Source organism: Rhincodon typus, chromosome 9 (assembly GCF_021869965.1).
Source record: "Rhincodon typus isolate 14 chromosome 9, sRhiTyp1.1, whole genome shotgun sequence".
NCBI classification, from domain to species: domain Eukaryota; kingdom Metazoa; phylum Chordata; class Chondrichthyes; order Orectolobiformes; family Rhincodontidae; genus Rhincodon; species Rhincodon typus.
Window position 1 is genome coordinate 21,038,729 of NC_063340.1, and position 6,042 is coordinate 21,044,770.

A 6,042-nucleotide genomic window follows, 5' to 3' on the forward strand; every position below is an offset into this window, starting at 1 on the left:
GTGCTAACGTTTATCATACTGTTAAGATTTTGCTGTGCAATGTGAGATGAAATTGGAGCAATTTAGAATTGAGTCCACTGAAAGTGGATCTATTTTTATTTAACAAGTTACCATGGTCAACAAAGGCTTTTTTTTTAATTCACTCATGGGATGTTGGCCTCATTGGCTGGCCAGCATTTATTGCCCATCCCTACTTGCCCTTGTGAAGCTGCCTTCTTAAATCACTGCAGTCCATATTCTGTAGGCAGACCCACAGTGCCATTAGGAGAGAATTCTAGGATTTTCACCCAGCAGCAGTGTATAAATGGCAATATATTTCCAAGTCAAGATGGTGAATAGCTTGGAAGGGAACTTGCAGGTGGTGGTCCAATGTATCTACTGCCCTTGTCCTTTTAGATGGAAGTGTTTGTGAGTTTGGAAGGTGCTGTCTATGGATCTTTGGTGAATTTCTGCAACGCATCTTGTAGATAGTATACACTGCTGCTACCAAGTGTCAGTGGTGGGGGGAGTGGATGTTTGTAAATGTGGTGCCGATCAAGGAGGCTGCCATGTCCTGGATGGTGTCAAGCTTCTTGAGTGTTGTTGGCACTGCACTCATCCGGGCATGTTGGGAGTATTCCATTCGCATATCACTTGTGCCTTGTAGATTGTGGCAAAATTTGGGAGTCAGGTGATGAGTGACTTGCCACAATATTCCTAGCCTCTGACTTGCTTTTGTGGCCACTGTATTTATGTGGAGTTCCCAGATAAGTTTATGGTCAATGTAACCCTCAGGATGTTTCAGTGACGGTAGAACCATTGAATGCCAAAGGATGGTGGTTAGATTGTGCCTTATTGGAGATGGTCATTGCCTGGCATTTGTATGGTCCAAATGTTACTTGCCACTTGTCATACCAAGCCTGGATATTGTAAATCTTATTGCATTTGAACATGGACTGTTTCAGTATCTGAGGAGTCGTGAGCGGTGCTGAACATTGTGCAACCGTCAGCAAACAATCCTACTTCTGGCCTTTGTCAGGGAGGGGAAGGTCATTAATGAAGCAGCTGAAGATGTTTGGGCCTAGGACACTACCCTGAGGAATTCCTGCAGAAATGTCTTGGAGCTGAGATGACCAACTCCAGACAACCACAACCATCTTCCTATGTGCCAAGTATGACTCCAACCAGTGGAGAGTTTTCCTTCTGATTACCGTTCATTTCAGTTTTGCTAGGGCTCTTTGATGTCATTTTTGATCAAATATGGTTCTTGATGTTTAGGCCTGTCACTCTGGCGCCTCAGCTCCTCATAATTGTTTACACTGTTTCCCCAGCTCTCCTGCCCCTTCCATTGCCAGACATTGATAGTTGACAGCTTAATTTGATTTGGGATATGTTTACCTGACTCGAATAATATTGACTAACTGCACCCAGTAACTTGATGCAATTGGTACTGAACAAAGAAATAATGAAACACTAAACTGACATTTTTTACAGAATAGGCTGTAAGAGCATAGGCTTGGCAGCTATTTAACTGCACCCTGTGCACAAACAAACTGGCAATGAAGTGGAATTAGCTGAACTGAATTTGTACTAATGGATGAGGTGATGGGGGATTATCTGACTGCTACACAGCTACTTGGAAAATTGAGTCACAGTTACATGGCTGAATGTGTGCAGATTTGGCAGATGTGTAGCACCAGCCCAAGTATTTGATTCCCAACAAAATTGAAGTGTTGCTGCATGAGTGGGTGCTGGGATGTCTACCCTGTTTAGCATTCCAGTAGCCCTGCCCCTCCAGAAGATGACATTGCATCACACCTGATTGGACAGAGTGCCCATATTCAGCGCTGTACAGAACTGAAAGTAAATGTGGGTGAAGATCTGGCAACGATGGCTGTCCAACATTACTATGTGCTAGGTAGATGGTCCAAGATATCGTGATGCAAAGTATTGTCTCCCAAACTGTTCCACAGGTACAGCTCACGTATGCTAATATCTTCACACAACCAGAGAATTCTTTCATTATATCTCTCACATTCCTATTTTTTGGAATGGCTTCTAGCCACAACATTAAAAGAGAGACTGTATCTTCCAAAGATATTAGTAATTGAGCTGTAATGGCATGGAGCTAGTGACTGGCTGACACCTATGGTGAAATTCAGACATCATATGACTGTCAATGAACTGCTGTACTATGGGAAATACACCAGTGAAGTAATCTTTTGTTATAACCAGTGAGAATAGAGATAAATATGTTGACCTGCTGGCTGGTATAGCTGTCACCTCTTGCTAAGTATGTAAAAAGTACATTGTGATTTTACAGAATGGCCTTTAATGAAATACAGACAACCAAACATTGCAATTAATTTTGGTCATACGATACTGTGATGTCTATGTCTAGTATATGCTTATAAAATTGCAGTTGTGGCTCCAACCAATAGTTGGTGCTGTAGAGCAAGTTGAAGAAAATAAAAGTTAACTGAGACAGGTATAATGAGTCAACACACTGCACCAAGGAAATGAGTGTGGTACTAAATAAAAACCCAAAGAACTGCAGGTACTGTAAATCAGAAACAAAAGACACAGAAATGGCTGGAAAAGCTCAGCAGGTCTGGCAGCATCTGTGGAGAGAAATCAGAGTTAACGTTTTGGGTCTTGTGACCCTTCCTCAGAACTGTTCTGAGGAAGGTCACTGGATCTGAAACATTAACTCTGATTTCTCTCCATGGATGCTGCCAGACCTGCTGAGCTTTTCCAGCAATTTCTTTTTTTTTGTTTCTGAAATAGGAGTGTGGTTTGGTTACCAAAGTACCTCATTTAGTAAGACTTCAAACTCCACTGAGTTATGAGGAAGGAAGAAGCCAAGCAGCATGAATCAATGGGCAGCAAAAAACAAGGTCTATCTCTGCTGCCCCACAAAACCGCAGCAATTGAAGTGCTGCTCCAATGGTAAGAATCGCATTGTAGGTTGAGATACTGCAGTTGGGACAGAATGGCAGCACCAACAAACAGAGTAAATCACTTCAGTTGGAAATGACAATTTGCTTGCACTTCCATTTATTACACTAAATTTACTGCATATTTTGTGGTCTTGCCTGCATTGGGGAGATATGACACAGACTGGGCAACCAGGCTTCTGGTCACCTATCATTTTGATTTTCTGCCTCGTTCCACTCTGACCTTTGTTGTTTAGCCTGCTACATTGTTTCAACAGGGCCGAATGCAAACTTGAGGAACAGCACCTCCTCTTTCAGCTAGCCATTTTAGTCTTCTGAGATCAACATTGAGTAAAGTAATTTTGGATTCTATAACAGCTCCCACTTTTTTTTGTTGATTTGTCATTTTGTTTTTGTCCCATTTGTTTTACTGCTGGGTTAGTTTTACTCTCATTTGCCCTTTTTTACCTTTCAGATGGCTCTATTTTGAAATCTCGCATTTGCATTTCCTCTTGGCACAATTTTTGTTTCTTTCCTGGATGCATTAGCATGCCCTTTGGCCTTTACATCAGAAACATTTTGCCAGTTAATCCCTCATGCCCTCCAGCCTATCACAGATCTTGCACCTTCTTCCTATCCACAGCACGCTACCAAACACCAACTATACTTTTGCTTGCTCAAAGCCTATTATGTTTCTAAGTTTTTTTTTCTCAATTCTAATTAAAAACCAACATTAACTCAGTTTCTTTTTCCACAGACGCTGCTAGACCTGATGAGCGTTTCTGATGTTTTGTTGTTGTAGCAAGTTTCATACTTTTGTTTTTTCTGATTAGAGAGGTTCCATGGATCTAGAAATAAAGATAAAAGATTTTTAAAAACTTAGAATGCTGAAATACAGAAATTGAGCACTGCTGTGTTTTGATTCATATCAGTACTTAGTGTATCCTGCTTTCGTTGTTTATTGAGTACCACTGGTATGGAGTCCAACTCAGGAGGAATGTAGATGTGCGACTTTGCTTAACAAATGAGTGTTTGTTTGTGTAGGACCATGACCATGAGGCATAGGAGCAGAATTAGGGCATTCAGCCCATCAAATTTGCTCTGCCACTCAATCAAGACTGATATGTTTCTCATCCCCATTCTCCTGCCTTCTCCCTAGACCCCTGGATCCCCTCATCCCCTTACCAACCAAGAGCCTATCTACCTCTATCTTAAATAGACTCAGTGACTTGGCCTCCACAGCCTTCTGTGGCAGTGAGTTACACAGATTAACCACCTTCTGGCTGAAGAAATTCCTCCTCATCTCCATTCTAAAGGGTAGTCCCTTCACTCTGAGGCTGCATCCTTGGGTCCTATTCTCTCCTACTAGTGGAAACCTCTTCTTAATGTCTACTTTATCCACGCCTCTCAGTGTTCTGTAAGTTTCAATCAGATCCCCCCCTCATCCTTCTAAACCCAATCCAGTATACAGATCCAGAGTCCTCAACTACTTTATACATGACAAGCCCTTCATCCCCAGGATCATTCTTGTAAACCTCCACTGCACCCCTTCCTCCAACACCAGCACATCCTTTCTTAGATATGGGGCCCAAGACTGCTCACAATATTCGAAATGCAATCTGTCCACAGCCTTCGTACAGCTTCAGCTGTACATTTTCGCTCTTGTATTGTAGCCTTTTTGAAATGAATGCTAAAGTTGTGGTTGCCTTTCTAACTGCCAACTGCACCTACATGTTAACCTTAAGAGAATCCTGAACCAGGACTGCCAAGTTTCTTTTATCCTTCATAATTCCAAACCCTTTCCCCATTTAGAAAATAGTCTACACCTCTTCTTACCAAAGTGCATTACTTAACACTTTCTCACACTGTATTCCATCTGCCATATCTTTGCCCACTCTCCTAGCCTGTCCAAATCCTTCTGCAGCCTCCCCACTAACTCAACGCTACTTGTCCTCCCACCTATCTTTGTCTTATCTGCAAACTTCGCAATGATGTCCTCCATTCTTTTGTCCAGATCGTTCATGTATAACGTGAATAGATGTGGTCCCAACACTAACCACTGCGGAATTCCACAAGTCACTGGCTGCCATCCTGGAAAAGATTCCTTTTATCCTCATTCTCTGCCTTCTGCCAGTTAGCCAATCCTGTATGCATGCTAGTACTTTGCCCCTACCACTGTGGGCTCATATCTTATTTAACAGCCTCCTGTGCGGCATCTTATTAAAGGCTTTCTGGAAATCCAGGTAGATCACGTCCACTGGCTCTCTTTTGTCTAACTTAGGTTTCTCTGAACTACAACCAAAGTTAAAGATCCTCCTACTCTCATAATTTTCACTGCTGCTGGTTGGATGGAAATAAAGATGTTAGCAAAATCAACAGCTGTCTCTGCTGTGCATGAGGCTCAGGGAGACTTGAATACTCCTTGTACACGACATCAAATTCTACTAACCCATTTTTCCAGTTTTCAAGATATACAGATAGTTGCTATGGTACCCAACTATAGTACTGGTATCATTGGCCTATGTATGGATTGTCAGAGTACTGTGTCAAACCTAGGGTTTCTAAACCTGCAACCATGTAGGGTTGATGAAGGGTTTAGGCCCGAAATGTCAGCCTTTCTGCTCCTATGATGCTGCTTAGCCTGCTGTGTTCATCCAGCTCTGCACCTTGTTGTCTCGGATTCTCCAGCATCTGCAGTTCCTACTAACCATGTAGATGTAATCATGTTGATCTCCTCTCATATCACTTGGTATGGGAACATCCTTGTTTAATGTGCAACAGGCAAACGGCCTTTTCTTTCTCAATTACAGCATTTTTCTAATTAATGATCATATTAAAAGGTATTTTTTTAATGCCATTCTGATTTTTCTCTCTTATTGCTCTAACAATGTCCTGGTTTAAAATACTGTTAGTTATAACTATGCTTACTAACAGCCCTGTAAAAAATAACTTCACTACATGGGCTGCAGCATTTCAGGAAGACAGTTCATTACCACTTATTTCTTAAGGTCACTTAGAGTCAAGAATAAGTGCTGCCCCATTTTCCATGAGTTAATCAAATAAAATTCCGAGATACTGTTGGGAAATTCTGAAAGGTTAGGAACCCTCAATTATAAAAATTATGCTT